Source organism: Mustela putorius, unplaced genomic scaffold, assembly GCF_011764305.1.
Source record: "Mustela putorius furo isolate JIRA1106 unplaced genomic scaffold, ASM1176430v1.1 tig00000731_pilon_pilon_pilon, whole genome shotgun sequence".
NCBI lineage: Eukaryota > Metazoa > Chordata > Mammalia > Carnivora > Mustelidae > Mustela > Mustela putorius.
In genome coordinates, this window is record NW_025421461.1 from 3,206,675 (window position 1) to 3,223,253 (window position 16,579).

A 16,579-nucleotide genomic window follows, 5' to 3' on the forward strand; every position below is an offset into this window, starting at 1 on the left:
ACCCAGTGCTCCATGCAATCCATGCCCTCTATAATACCTACCATTTGGTACCCCAACCTCCCACCCACCAATTCAAACCCCTCAGATTGTTTTTTAGAGTCCATAGTCTCTCACGGTTCACCTCCCCTTCCAATTTCTCCCAACTCCCTTCTCCTCTGTAACTCCCCATGTCCTCCATGCTATTTGTTATGCTCCACAAATAAGTAAACCATATGATAATTGACTCTCTCTGCTTGACTGATTTCACTCAGCATAATCTCTTCCAGTCCCGTCCATGTTGCTACAAAAGTTGGGTATTCATCCTTTCTGATGGAGGCATAATACTCCATAGTGTATATGGACCACATCTTCCTTATCCATTTGTCCGTTGAAGGGCATCTTGGTTCTTTCCACAGTTAATTTAAATTTCATTTAATTTTTTAAAGTAATGAGGCAAATATTTATTTGAATGTATTTAACATGTTTAAAAAATACAGGGTTTTTCAAGACCTTGGTTTTTACCCCCTTTTAGAAAGGAATTAGCAAACAGATCAGCAATGTGTATACTGACACAGGGAAGAATCATGAGATTAAAAAAACATCAAACTTAAACATAAAATTACCACATGACCCAGCAATTCCTAAATCCAAAGGAATTTAAAACAAATACAAACATACAAACGTTCATAACAGCAGTATAATTGTCAGTAGCCAAAAGATAGAAGCAAACCACATGTCCCGCAGCTAAGGAATGCATAAACAAAATGTGGTCCTTCTGTACAATGGACTATGATTCGGCCATACAAAGGAACAAGGCACTGACACCCACTACGACATGGATGAATCTTGTATACATCATGGTAAAGGAAAGAAGCCATACACAACAAACCATGTGCTGTATGAGTCCATCGATGTGAAATGTCTGGAAGAGGAGAATCCATTGAGACAAAGTACAGAATGGTGGTTGTTGGGCCTAAGGGAGGGGCATGCATGATAACTTAATGGAGGGGGGTCTTCCTTTTGGGGTGACGAAAATGTCCTGAACTAGACAGAGGGGATGGTGCCCAGCGTTGTTAGTGTACTAAGTGTCCCCGAATTGTACACTTTAAAATGACTAATGGTTGGAATGCCTGGCTGGCTCAGTCAGTGGGGCATGTGGCTCTTGATCTTGGAGTTGTTTGGTGTAGAGATTATGTCAAAATAAAATTGTTATTTATCTATTTATTTATTAAGATTTTATTTGTGTATTTGACAGAGATCACAAGTAGTAACAAGAGGCGGAGGGGAAAGCAGGCTCCTTGCTGAGCAGGGAGCCCAATGTGGGGCTCGAACCCAGGACCCTGGGATCATGACCTGAGCCGAAGGCAGAGGCTTAACCCACTGAGCCACCCAGGCACCCCTCAAAATAAAATCTTTATAATTAATTGAATTTATATTTTAAAAATATTTAAAGCATAAAATCTTTAAAAAAAATAATAAAATGATTAATGGTTAATTATATGTTATGTGAACTTTACCTCAATGGAAAATGCAAAGCAAAATCAAAAACACTGATTCAGTCACCAATTTTCAGTGCTAGTTGTAACTTCTGGTACTTATTGTAGCTTTAATGCCTTAGAAATGTAGCATTCAGATTTTCATTTACTACCATTTAAAGTCAAAATCATTTCTGGCATTTAAAAAAAAATATTTGCTTTTCTTTCCGAATGCTTTCAGATGTTCCTTGAGGCAGGTTCTCTTATCTGAGGAGGTTGCAAAGCTCTGACCCTGTTTAGATGCATTCCTTTTGATTTTGTGGTTATAGTAGTTCTTTCTCTTAGAAACCAGGTCTTTTTGTAATAGTGATTATTTTTTCTGTACCCCTCAGTATGAAGAGGGAGATATACTTGCTCACAGTGCCCCACGTTTAACAGAAAAAGTGAGTAATGCTTCCTGCATTTTTATATATCAGATGTTGTAGAGAGTAAATATGTGTAAGCTTAGTCACTCTTTATTTGTCTTCATAGTACACCATGGGCAAATCATTGGACATTTTTACTTGGGTCCTTTACTGTATTGAATTGTCAGCTGAAAATAATGGAACCATTGTTCAAAATAAAATATTATGTAAAAGAAATTTGACCCTGAGAAAATACCCCCCAAAACGTGATGCCTGTACTAATATATGTGTGCATATGACAAAGAATGAAAAGTTAGTTCGGAGTGATATAATAAAGAGTTGAATGTGAGTGGCTCATTTTTAGGCTATCCAGTTCTCAGAATAATAAAACATGATCTTACATATTTAGACGTTTCAGAGCCAGTACAAAGGTGGTGCATCAGGTGCATCAGGCAAGTTATCTTGCCTGCCTGCTCACCTGGAGCCATTGTTGCATCTGAGGTGGACTCAGGTCCCGTCTCCTGCCACAGTTTCTGCATTTGACACCCATGTAAGCTGCCCACAGTGAGCACCTGATGGTGTTTCTTCTGCTTCCTTTCTTCACTCTTGGTAGAATTTATAGAAATTTATTTTTAAGAGGGCATGCAAAAAAAAAAAATTTGAGATGGATGGATACAAAGATGATTCTGTCCAAACCTCTTTTTCATAAGTCAAAGTTACCAAACAATAAAGTCAATTCTCATTATATGTGGCAGTTATGTTTCACAAAGTCTCTGCAGACCTCAGCGAGTACAAAATCATTGCTCCTAGGAGAGGTATAGGATTAGATTCCTGCCAGCCTCGGGTCATAGCAGTTTCTCCCACAGATAGATACATAACCTTGTCTTATGTGTGTTTTCTTTTGAAGACACAGTGTTTAATACATAATGTTGATGCATTAGCACTGACTCACAGCCAGCATCTCTGAAACGCATGCCTGAATGACATTTATCTAACTCAGGTATATTCTCTGGAAGGTACGTCATTAGACTGCCTTTCAGTACCATGTTTGCATTAGTTTAAATACTGCTCTCACCAAGAAAAAACACCTCAAAAACGTGACCCATGTGGCAGTAAGCAGACCCTGAAAAGACACTTGTTTACAGTTTGAAAGCTGGAATAAGAAGGCAGTGCATGTCTTCACTGGACTCAGCTAGGAACGTGTGCACAGGGAGAGTCAGATTTTTGCCACTCCGCATTTGCACGTGTCTGCAAACCATCATGAAAGGGCCACAAGGGTTGATTTTGGGGTTATAAATTGTAGCGAGTAGGTGAGTTTGCAAATACAGAATCCACAAGCCATGACAATGCCTTGTATGAAAGTAGAGCAGCTCTTAGGAAGAACTTGATGGCCTCCCTTGACCAGTGATTGTTTTTTGACCCTCCTGTGTTCAGGGCAGAAAAGGTGAGCCCGAGGATCTTCTAAGTGTTGTTAGAGAAGGGGGCAGCAAACTTGCTGTATCACATGTCAAATGAAGGCATTTCTCTGATTGATTCATTCACTGTACATTCATTGTGGGGCTCCACTCACCTCTCTGGGTTCTTTCTACACTTTGTCTCCAAGACATTGCCTAAGAAAGATGGCTCTCGTGCCTTATTTTATGTAGCACAGATTTCATGAGGTGTCTGGGGCATGTCTGTGTACAGTACTTAATTTCTACTGATGGGAAAATAGTTCATGGAAAAAGTTTATAGTTATAAGACTGGGATAATTATTTTGTGATCCCTTACAACCGGAGCATGTTTTTGCACAAGACAGACATTAGTCTCTTTTATCAGTCTCTGAAACCTCGGTAAGAGAAGTTGAACAGATATAAACAAGTGGTTAAACACTTTTTCATTGCTTGAAGCAAACATTTTAATGAACCCCGTGCACAGCCCTTCACTTGCTCCTAGCAAACCTTCAGAGGTTCAGCAAATGCCATGGCCTGCACCATGGCAATTCATGGGGAAGAGATTTCCTAGTGATTGTTTTTTTTTTTTATTTTTATCTTTTTTCCTACTGTAAATCAATGTAATTTATAAAATATGCCACACTGACAAATGCTTTGTTTTATATTTATCACCAACGTAATGTGTAATCTGTTTTCTGAAAGGCAGACCTTCAACAAGCTCATGGGAAAATTTAGCCAGTCAGTCTTTCATTTGAATTTAACATGAATACTTTCCATGACAATGGAAGGGAAGCTGGTTGTCTGGGACATCCACTGCCCACCATAGCCTACCTCCGCCTCTGTGGCTTTCCTCAAATCACACCTTGTAAATTGGTCCATTTTCAGAAAGAGGGCATCACTTGTGCCCTCTACAGTGGATCTGTAATTAACTTAATGAAAAAGCAGCAATCAGTAATTATGAAAGTATATTACAACCCTTTTGGATGTATACACATATTTTGTATATGCAGTAAATATTTCTGGAGAAAGTCCTTATTAACTGGGAATGTTTGGTGAGGAAATGAACACAGAAGCGGGATCAAGGGTGGGGGTGGCTTCACCTCTTCTCATGATCTCATTTGTACTAATTGGTTTGCTTTTTTTAAAAAATATTTTTATAAACATATAATGCATTATTAGCCCCAGGGGTACAGGTCTGTGAATCCCCAGGTTTACACACTTCCCAGCACTCACCATAGCACATACCCTCCCCAATGTCCCAACCCCCCCCACCTTCTCCCTACCCCCCACCCCCAGCAACTCTCAGTTTGTTTTGTGAGATTAAGAGTCTCTTATGGTTTGTCTCCCTCCCAATCCCATCTTGTGTCATTTATTCTCTCCTACCCCCCAAAGCCCCCACGTTGCATCTCCACTTCCTCATATCGGGGAGATCATATGAGAGTTGTCTTTTTTCCAACTGATTGATTTCACTAAGCATAATACCCTCTAGTTCCATCCATGTCATTGCAAATTGCAAGAATTCATTTCTTTTGATGGCTGCATAGTATTCCGTTGTATATATATACATACCACATCTTCTTTATCCATTCATCTGTTGATGGACATCTAGGTTCTTTCCATAGTTTGGCTATTGTGGACATTGCCGCTATAAACATTTGGGTGCACGTGCCCTTTGGATCACTACATTTGTATCTTTAGGGTAAATACCCGATAGTGCCATTGCTGGGTCGTAGGGTAGCTCTATTTTCAACTTTTTGAGGAACCTCCATGCTGTTTTCCAGAGTGGTTGCACCAGCATGCATTCCCACTAACAGTGTAGGAGGGTTCCCCTTTCTCTGCATCCTCGCCAGCATCTGTCATTTCCTGACTTGTTAATTTTAGCCATCCTGACTGGAGTGAGGTGCTATTTCATTGTGGTTTTGATTTGTATTTCCCTGATGCCGAGTGATGTGGAGCACTTTTTCATGTGTCTGTTGGCCATCGGGATGTCTTCTTTGTGGAAATGTCTGTTCATGTCCTCTGCCCATTTCTTGATTAGATTATTTGTTCTTTGGGTGTTGAGTTTGCTAAGCTCTTTATAGATTTTGGATACTAGCCCTATATCTGATATGTCGTTTGCAAATATCTTCTCCCATTCTGTCAGTTGTCTTTTGGCTTTGTTAACTGTTTCCTTTGCTGTGCAAAAGCTTTTGATCTTGATGAAATCCCGATAGTTCATTTTTGCCCTTGTTTCCCTTGCCTTCGGCGATGTTCCTAGGAAGAAGTTGCTGTGGCTGAGGTCGAAGAGGTTGCTGCCTGTGTTCTCCTCAAGGATTTTGATGGATTCCTTTCTCACACTGAGGTCCTTCATCCATTTTTAGTCTATTTTCATGTGTGGTGTAAGGAAATGGTCCAATTTCATTTTTCTGCCTGTGGCTGTCCAATTTTCCCAACACCATTTGTTGAAGAGGCTGTCTTTTTTCCATTGGACATTCTTTCCTGCTTTGTCAAAGATTAGTTGACTATAGAGTTGAGGGTCTATTTCTGGACTCTCTATTTTGTTCCATTGATCTATGTGTCTGTTTTTGTGCCAGTACCATACTGTCTTTTTTTTTTTTTTTTAAGATTTTCTTTATTTGACAGAGAAATCACAAGTAGGCAGAGAGGCAGGCAGAGAGAAAGAGAGGAGGAAGCAGGCTCCCTGTGGAGCAGAGAGCCCAACATGGGGCTCGATCCCAGGACCCTGGGATCATGACCTGAACTGAAGGCAGAGGCTTTAACCCACTGAGCCACCCAGGTGCCCCAGTACCATACTGTCTTGATGATGACAGCTTTGTAACAGAGCTTGAAGTCTGTAATGGTGTTGCCCCCAACTTTGGCTTTCTTTTTCAATATTCCTCTGGCTATACGAAGTCTTTTCTGGTACCATATAAATTTTAGGATTATTTGTTCCATTTCTTTGAAAAAAAAAAGGATGGGATTTTGATAGGGATTGCATTAAATGTGTAGATTGTTTTAGGTAGCATAGACATTTTCACAATATTTGTTCTTTCACTCCATGAGCATGAAACATTTTTCCATTTCTTTGTGTCTTCCTCAATTTCTTTCATGAATTCTTTATAGTTTTCTGAGTATGGATCCTTGCCTCTTTGGTTCGGTTTCTTCCTAGGTATCTTATGGTTTGGGGTACAATTATAAATGGGATTGACTCCTTAATTTCTCTTTCTTCTGTCTTGTTGTTGGTGTAAAGAAATGTAACTGATTTCTGTGCATTGATTTTATATCCTGACACTTTACTGAATTCCTGTACAAGTTCTAGCCAATGTGGAGTGGAGTCTTTGGGTTTTCCACATATAGTATCATATCAACTGCAAAGAGTGATAGTTTGACTACTTCTTTGCTGATTTGGATGCCTTCAACTTCTTTTTGTTGTCTGATGGCTGAGGCTAGGACTTCTAGTACTATATTGAATATCAGTGGTGATAATGGATATCCCTGCCATGTTCCTGACCTTAGCAGAAAAGCTCTCAGTTTTTCTCTATTGAGAATGAATGATATTTGCATTTGGTTTTTCATAAATGGCTTTGATGATATTGAGGTATGTGCCCTCTATCCCTACACTTTGAAGAGTTTTGATCAAGAAGGGATGCTGTACTTTGTCAAATGCTTTTTCAGCATCTATTGAGAGTATCATATGGTTCTTGTTATTTCTTTTATTAATGTATTTTTATCACATTGATTGATTTGCGGATATCGAACCAAACTTGCAGCCCTGGAATAAATCCCACTTGGTTGTGGTGAATAATCCTTTTAATGTTCTGTTGGATCCTATTGGTTAGTATTTTGGTGAGAATTTTCACATCTCTGTTCATCAAGGGTATTGGTCTGTAATTCTCTTTTTTGATGGAATCCTTGTCTGGTTTTGGAATCAAGGTGATGCTGGTCTCATAAAATGAGTTTGGAACTTTTCCTTCCATTTCTATTTTTTTGGAACAGTTTCAGGAAGTAGGAATTAATTATTCTTTAAATGTTTGGTATAATTCCCCTGGAAAGCTCTCTGACCCTGGGCTCTTGTTTGGAGATTTTTTTTTTTTTTTTTAAATTTTTTATTTTTTATAAACATATATTTTATCCCCAGGGGTACAGGTCTGTGAATCACCAGGTTTACACACTTCACAGCACTCACCAAATCACATACCCTCCCCAATGTCCATAATCCCACCCCCTTCTCCCAAACCCCCTCCCCCCAGCAACCCTCAGTTTGTTTTGTGAGATTAAGAGTCACTTATGGTTTGTCTCCCTCCCAATCCCATCTTGTTTCATTTATTCTTCTACCCACTTAAGCCTCCATGTTGCATCACCACTTCCTCATATCAGGGAGATCATATGATAGTTGTCTTTCTCTGCTTGACTTATTTCGCTAAGCATGATACGCTCTAGTTCCATCCATGTTGTTGCAAATGGCAAGATTTCATTTCTTTTGATGGCTGCATAGTATTCCATGTTTGGAGATTTTTGATGACTGTTTCAATCTCCTTACTGGTTATGGGTCTGTTCAGGTTTACTATTTCTTCCTGGTTCAGTTGTGGTTGTTTATATGTCTCTAGGAATGCATCCATTTCTTCCAGATTGTCAAATTTGCTGGCGTTGAGTTGCTCATAATATGTTCTTATAATTGTTTGTATATCTTTGGTGTTGGTTGTGATCTCTCCTCTTTCATTCATGATTTCTTTTATTTGGGTCCTTTCCCTTTTCTTTTTGATAAGTCTGGCCAGGGTTTTATCAATCTTATTAATTCTTTCGAAGAACCAGCTCCTAGTTTCATTGATTTGTTCTATAGTTTTTCTGGTTTCTATTTCATTGATTTCTGCTCTGATCTTTGTGATTTCTCTTCTCCTGATGGGTTTAGGCTTTCTCTGATGTTCTTTCTCCAGCTCCTTTAGGTGTAGGGTTAAGTTGTTCATTGGAGAACTTTCTTGTTTCTTGAGGAAGGCTTGTATCGCTATATATTTTCCTCTCAGGACTGCATTTGCTGTGTCGCACAGATTTTGAACCATTGTGTTTACATTATCATTTGTTTCCATGAGTTTTTTTCAATTCTCCTTTAATTTCCTGGTTGAGCCATTCATTCTTTAGAAGGATGCTCTTTAGTCTCCATGTATTTGGGTTCTTTCCAAATTTCCTGTTGTGATTGAGTTCAGTTCTAGCTTCAGAGCAGTGGTCTGAAAATATGCAGGAATGATCCCAATCTTTTGATACCACTTGAGACCTGATGTATGGCCCAGAATGTCATCTATTCTGGAGAATGTTCCATGTGAACTAGAGAAGAATGTGTATTCTGTTGCTTTGGGATGGAATGTTATGAATAGATCTGTGATATTTATCTGGTCCAGTGTGTCATTAAGGCCTTTATTTCCTTGTTGATCTTTTGCTTGGATGATCTGTCCATTTCAGTGAGGGGAGTGTTAAAGTCCCCTACTATTTTTGTATTATGGTCGATGTGTTTCTTTGATTTTGTTCTTAATTGGTTTATATAGTTGGCTGCTCCCATGATAGGGGCATAGATATTTAAAATTGTTAGATCTGGGCGCCTGGGTGGCTCAGTGGGTTAAGCCGCTGCCTTCGGCTCAGGTCATGATCTCAGGGTCCTGGGATCGAGCCCCGCGTTGGGCTCTCTGCTCAGCAGGGGGCCTGCTTCCCTCTCTCTCTCTCTCTCTCTGCCTGCATCTCCATCTACTTGTGATTTCTCTCTGTCAAATGAATAAATAAAATCTTAAAAAAAAAAACAGTTTAAAATTGTTAGATCTTCTTCCTGGACAGACCCTTTGAGTATGATATAGTGTCCTTCCTTGTCTCTTAAGTAGTCTTTTGCTTAAAATCTAATTGATCTAAGGATTGCCACCCCAGCTTTATTTTGATGTCCATTAGCATGGTAAGTTGTTTTCCACCCCATCACTTTAAATCTGGTGGTGACTCTGGGTCTAAAATGAGTTTCTCATAAACAACCTATTGATTTTTTTTTAATCCATTCTGATACCCTGTGTCTTCTGATTGGGGCATTTAGTCCATTTACATTCCATGTAACTATTGAGAGATATGAATTTAATGCCATTGTATTGCCTCTACAGTGACTATTACTATATATTGTCTCTGTTCCTTTCTGGTCTACTACTTTTAGGCTCTCTCATTGCTTAGAGGACCCCTTTCAATATTTTCTGTAGAGCTGGTTTGGTGTTTACAAATTCTTTGTTTTTGTTTGTCTTGAAAGGTTTTTTATCTCTCCTTCTATTTTCAATGATAGCTTAGCTGGATATAGGATTCTTGGCTTCATATTTTTGTCATTTAGTGCTCTGAATATATCATGCCAGTTCTTTCTGGCCTGCCAGGTCTCTGTTGATTAGTCTGCTGCTAATCTAATGTTTTTACAATTGTATGTTACAGACTTCTTGTCCTGTGATGCTTTAAGGATTTTCTCTTTGTCTTTAAGACTTGTAAATTTTACCATTATATGACAGGGTGTGGACCTATTCTTACTGATTTGGAGGGGGGTTCTCTCGAACCTCCTGGATTTTGATGCTTTTTCCCTTTGCCATATTAGGGAAAATCTCTACTATAATTCTCTCCAATACCTTCTGCTCCCCTTCTTTTTATTCTTCTTCTGGAATCCCAATTATTCTGACATTGTTTCATCTTATGGTATCACTTATCTCTCGATTTCTCCCCTCATGGTCCAGTAGTTTTTTGTCTCTCTTTTGCTCAGCTTCTTTATTCTCTGTCATTTGGTCTTCTATATCACTAATTCTCTCTTCTGCCTCATTTATCCTAGCAGTGAGAGCCTCCATTTTTTTATTGCACTTCATTAACAGCATTTTTGAGTTCAACTTGGTTAGCTTTTGTTCTTTTATTTCTCCAGACAGTGTTTCTCTAATAACGTTCATGCCTTTTTCAAGCTTGGCTAGCACCTTGGGAATCATCATTCTGAACTCTAGATCTGACATATTACCAATCTCTGTATTGATTAGGTCCCTAGCCTTCAGTACTGCCTCTTGTGTATTTTTTTTTTTTTGTGGTGATTTTTTCCACCTTGTCATTTTAATCCAGATAAGAATATATGAAGGAGTGAATAAAATACTAAAAGGGTGGCAAAGACCACAGGAAAATGTGCTTTAACCAAATCATAAGAGAGCCCAAACCATGGGGGGAAGAAAGTGGGTAAAAAGAAGATCAGGAAAAAAAATTAAACAGTAAACAAACAAAAAATATATATATTAGACTGTTGAATAGAACAGGGTCACCCACTTAATTTGGGGAGTATTTTGGTCTCTTAGAATAAACCACCTCCCCAAATTTTAAAGAATGAAAAGCATATATAAGGGTAAACACAATGAAGGGATGGAATATGGTTATGAAGATGAAAAATATTTTTAAGTTTCTATAAAAGGAGTTGATAAGGATAAATTGGTTGGGAGAATAAAGAAAAAGAAATTGGAGACAATCTGCTCAGGCTGGAGACTATAACAAAGCCCTGTGCTAGATTTAGGGTGTATTTTGATCTATTAGAAGTTGTAACCCATATTATTTTTAGAAGAAAAAAACCCTATGTATAAAAAAAATAAAGTTAGATACAATGAAGGATAAAATATGATTTTAATAATGAATGTTCCAAATGTTTTTTTCTTATGAAAGGTATTGTTAAGAGAAACTAGTTAAAAACGTTAAAAGAGGAGGGGGTAAAAGTTAAAAAAATTAGCAGTAGAAAAAAAATAAAATTAAAAAAACGTACTAAGTTTGCAAGACTAAAGAATCATGGGGAGAAAACCATGAATTCCCTGCTTTGCTTCCTCCTTCTCTGGAATTCTGCTGTTCTCTTGGTATATGAACTTGGTCTTTGCTGGATTTCTTGTTGACCTTCTGGGGGAGGGGCATATTATAGTGATTCTCAAGTGTCTTTGCCCAAGGTGGAAGTGCACTGCCTTTATCAGGGGCAAGGTTAAGTTATCCGCTCGGGTTCACTGTCCCTGAATGCTTTCTGTAGAGTTCCAGAGGTCAGGAATGAAAATGGTGGCCTCCCAATCTCTGGCCCAGAGGAGTCGAGAGCTTGGGGCACTACTCCTCAGTGCACCCTCAGAGAAAAGAGCTCAATCACTCCTATCTCCCTGGCCTCCAACCTGTGACCAAACTTCTCTGTCTCTGGCACACGGTCCTGCCTGGATTCTCTGAACCTCGCCAATCCCTGAGTTCTTCCAGGGGGGTCTCCCTGGATCTTGTGGGGTCCCTGCTCACAGAGCAGTTGCCTGTGCCACAGATCACAATAAGGTAACCCTGAGGAGAGAGCTCGCTCCTTGACTCCATCTCTGTAGCTGGCTTCCCCACTCTAATACCTATGAGCTCTGCAACACTCAGATAGCCCCCATCCTTCTGTGAGCCTGAGGGACCTGAGGCCCCGCTCTGCTGGCTTCACCTCGGCTTAGCCCCTGGAGTGATGTCACTCAATGGAGCAGACTTTTAAAAGTTCTGATTTTGTGCTCCATTGCTCTGCCGCTAGCCAGGAGCCAGCTCCTCCCCCTGTGGTCTATCTCCCCATCGCTTTGGAGTCACTTTTCCGCTGGTCCTACCTTTCAGAAAGTGGTCGATTTTCTGTTTCTAGAATTGCTGTTCTTCTTCTATTCGGTCTCCTTTTGGATTTGTAGGTGTTTGGGATGGTTTGATAAGCTATCTTGCTGATCTCCTGCTATCTGATGTTGTCTCAGCCTGCTACTTCTTTGCCATCTTGACTCCTCCCTGGTTTGCCTTTCCCCCCCCCCCCCCCATGTATTACTTTTAAAGAACCCCTTTGTTTTGGTGAAACAAAAACTTGCTTTTTTCCTTCCACACTCATTAGACTCATTTTAACCATAAATATTATGTACTTTAATTTTAAGGAAATGAAATAACTATATTGTTTCTTCTGATTACAAAACAACACTTACCCATTATGAAAATATGAAATACAACAGAACTTTATAAAGTTTGCTGACTGAAGAGGCTGTGGGGGCTCAGAGGGGGTCATTAAAGGCCTTGGTCTCAGACAGAAAGGGGTTCACATTCCAGACGTATCCCTGCCTTGCTGAATGACTCGGGGCAAGGGACTTAACTTGGCTGAGCCTCCATTTTTCCAGTGGAGCAGACTTTTAAAAGTTCTGATTTTGTGCTCCATTGCTCTGCCGCTAGCTGGGAGAAAATGGGCATGATGACACTCTCCCTCAGAGTGATTTTATGAGAAATTTTGTGAGACAAACCACGTAAAACTCTAGCACCTTGTCTGGCACAGGGGAGCTCTAGATAATCAGCTCTAGATTATCATCTAGATAATCATCGTTATTAGTATGCTTGAGAAGTTCCCGACAGGGATAGAGGACTCTCCCTCATGACAGGGACCATGTGCATGTGTTTGGAGTCACTGTGCCGTTTGCTTTTCAAAAGCCCTACTTTTTTTTTTTTTTTTCATTTCTTTTAATACAGAGAGCGGTGAGGTCCTGGCATGTCTTTACAAAGAGAAATGCAAGTTGTCCTCACTCGGGGGTGTGGAAAATACAGTAGAAGAATTGCAGCTGATGATGAATCAGCCTTTAATTAGTTGGGGGGCTAGGGCCCAGTGAAGACCAGGCCTGTACTCCCCTCTCTCCATGGTAAATAAAATCCAGCCAGGACCAGGGAGCCCACCAAGGATCTTGAAAACACTTGGCTTGTTTTCCCATTTCTTTCCAGCAGATGGCAGTGAAAGATGTTCTCACCAATTACTCTGCCCACCTGCCTTGCTGATCAATCAGAAACTGCATTTAATCACTTTGCATCAATAAGAGGATCCCCCATCCTGCCCGCCCCCGACCGTGATTAGACTTATGCCAGTGCATAATGCCAATACCCATTTGGGATGGATCTGAGAATTGGAAATAAAAGCCATTATATCACAGGACACTGCCTTTGGCTGTGACCACTGGACAGGGTTTTATATGCCCTCCTGTAAAGTGGATTGTGTGCTTTTGCCAATATGTGTGATTTCGGAGGGCTGGTGGATGGACTCTGATGTCTTCTGTGGTCTCGTGGCAGAGAATATCAATCAATGCCCATTGCCACTGCATGTGGCTGATGGGAGAGGGCGGGGAGAGGAGAGCGAGACAGAGTGTGTGCTTTGCATTAGGTACCCCTGGGTCCCTGCACAGTCTAGCCACGGGGCCTGATGGGGCTGCTGTGTGTAAGTCGGTCCCCAGCGGTATTTGGGATATACTTGTACTGAAAGATTACTGCTTGTTTCACTGAAATTCAAATTTCATTGGGCATCCTGCATTTTTTATTTGCTAAATCTGGCAACCCCAGGCCTTGAGCAAATTTCTCAACTTCTCTGAGCCTTAATTTTCCAGATGTAAAGTGGAACGACTGTAAAATCAGCCACAGTGTTAAAGTGAAATTTGTACAACACCTGGATTCCAGAGCTGGACATAAAATGAACTGTTCAGGAGATGGTACTTACTACTGTTAGTTCCCAAACAGATGTTTTTGTTCATTTCAGCTATATTGTCACAGATGATAATAGAGGTAACATTAAGTTCTACAATTATACCCTGTCCATTGTTACCTGGTAAAGCAACTTCAGACTGAGCTCCATAATGATCCTGTCATTTTCCAAGGCCCCAACAGCTCCCCCCACCGAAAAATCAAACTATCCTCCAGACTGCACTCTAAAAGGTGAACTTTTGATTGTAAGGTAACTTGTTAATGAATCTAGGGCACCTGGGTGGCTCAGTGGGTTAATCCTCTGCCTTCAGCTCAGGTCGTGATCCTAGGATCCTGGGATCGAGCCCCATATCAGGCTCCCTGCTCAGCAGGCAGCCAACTTCCCCATCTCCCTCTGCCTACTTGTGACCTCTCTCTCTCTCTGTGTCAAATAAATCTCAAAAATCTTAAATAAATAAGTAATAAAAATGAATGGTAAAATAAATTAAAAAGTAAAATTAATAAAATAAAAGAAAATAAATAATTTGCAAATAAAATATTAAAAATTATTAAAAATAATAATAAAACTAACAATAAAATAAATAAATTGATAATTGCCCAGGTTACATTTCAAAGCAGAATTTTCAGGACACCCGACTGGTTCAGTGTGTTAACTCAGGTCATGAGGTCGGCATTCTGGAATGGAATCCCGCATTGGGCTCGCTGCTCAAAGGGGAGTCTGCTTCTCCCTCTGCCTCGGTCCCTCCTCCATACTTGTGCTCTCCATCTCTCTCTGACCAATACATAAATAAAATCTTAAAAAAATTTTAAGGCAGAATTTTAGAAATAACCTCTAAAAAGAAGAGCTGCCCAGATGGCTCATGCGGTGGAGTGTGTGATGCTTGGTCCCAGGGTTGTGAGTTTGAGTCCCCCCTGGGTGTAGAGATGGATTCAGGCATGAGAAATAACCTCTAAAAACAAAGAATTTTGTCATTTTTCTCTACGGATAGATAAAAATCTATATCCACATATAAAAATATGTGAGCCATGTTATGTTGGGACTCCCATTACTGAACAATTGGAAAGCATGTTCAAATACAGAGGATCTTTGGTTAAAGCAAACTGTTGGACTATTACCAATGGGATTACAGTTCAGGATTTCATTAACCCACCTCCCAGGCTTTCATATGGGGTGGGGGGTTGTCCTGCTACTCCATGGCCACAGACTATACAAGAACACAGCTGGATCCTGGCCTGGGGGGAATCGTTTTCAGCAGCAAAACACCAGGGAAAGAAATTCTCTTTCCAGGCCAAGTTTTCAGCCTCCTGAGCCCCCAGCAGCATGTCTGTGGCCTCAGGAAGTGTCATTGCTTGAAGTTTCTCTGTGTGCCCCTGGTGTGGGTTGGGCCATGAGCAGATGAAAGCTCTGGTACTAGGCCAGCCCTGGACACAGGGAACGGTAGATGCCACCCACTCGTGAAAGCAGGTACAAGGTCCCACCAAACTGCTATGCAGATGAGGAAGAGACTGACTAGGACACAGCGGGGGTGACCTGCCCACTGGGAACCTGACGTGCAGCCAGGAGGAAGGGCAGGATCTAGATGGCCTCACTGTATCCCTGGGTCGCTGCTCCTCCCCTCTTTCCTATCTGCCCTGTGTCTCTGTGTGTGCATGTGTGTGTGTGTATATGTGTGTGTTGTCAGTCCCCTCTGTACTTCTCCCCTCCTACCTCCTTCTGCAATGCTGTCCCTTCTCTGCTTCTCTGTCTGCTTGCTGCCCCATCTTTCCCAACTACCTGCCACTGTGTCCACAGCAGTCAGCATCATTTCTCAGCCCCCAGGCCACCTTTCTTGCATGCTCAGGCCAGCACCATTAAAGCCCAAGCCGTACTTCCTGGGAGAGTGGCAAAAGGGGGCCCTGTGAGGGACAGGGGTACACCCCGCCTATGGCCACACTGCAAATGTAGCTGTCGGGGTCACGGCCAGGGTACAGGGAATGGGCCCCACTCAGGCCCCAGTCCCAGTGTGGGGACTGCCCAGCACCTTCTCCCCCTTCCCACCCTTCTCCAGCAAGTTCTAAGACCTATACAGATGAGGGACAGTCAGGGCCTGAGTTCTAGCCAGGCCTGCAAGCCTCTAGGACCCAGCTCTCAGCATGGACTCAGGGTGGCATCAGCCTACCAGCTGAGTGACCTGCGACAGGCGGTGAATCATCTGCGTGTCTCGGTGTCCCCAACTACAGAACAGGGAAGAGAAGACTCTCTCCTTCTTAAAGTGCCTCTGAGGACTGGATAGGGATGAACAGACATGAAGAACTTGGCACGGCAGTTGCCACAGTCAGTGGTGAGAATTCAGTTCTGAGTGGCAGCAGCAGCAGCGAGAGAGAAAAGCCCAGAGAGCACCAGGATCGCAGCTGTAGCTGACCGGGGGGCTTATCACCCATTGATGTGTGGACCCACACATGCCAGGGGACCGCTGGGGTCTCCGTGAGAGGGTATTACCAGAAACAATTGCCCTTTGGGTTTCAGTGGGTGCTTGTGGGGACTGTCCAAGGAGACTCCACACTGGGTGCTGTCAGAAAGTAAAGAAAGTTCTGTGAATGGAATCCAGTCCGTGGCATCTTCAGGGAGAACAGAGAGACTCAGCTGTAGATGTAACCCCAGACGTGGGTGTGCCAAGTGTACACGAAGAGCATGGCAAGGGCAAGCCAAGGGCACTGGAACAAGAATGGTGGACAAAAGGCAAGATGGAATGCCCACTTGGACCTTCACCCTGTTGCTGGATTAATCAAAATGGTTTCCCCTAAAGGTCTTCAGAGTGTCTCCTAGAGGCCAGCA

General features: G+C 41.5%; 1 pseudogene; it reads left to right on the forward strand.

The window, feature by feature from the left end:
- LOC123393059 overlaps nucleotides 1–16,165 on the forward strand; it is a 38,831-nt pseudogene extending 22,666 nt beyond the window's left edge.
- The last annotated feature ends 414 nt before the right edge of the window (nucleotides 16,166–16,579 follow it).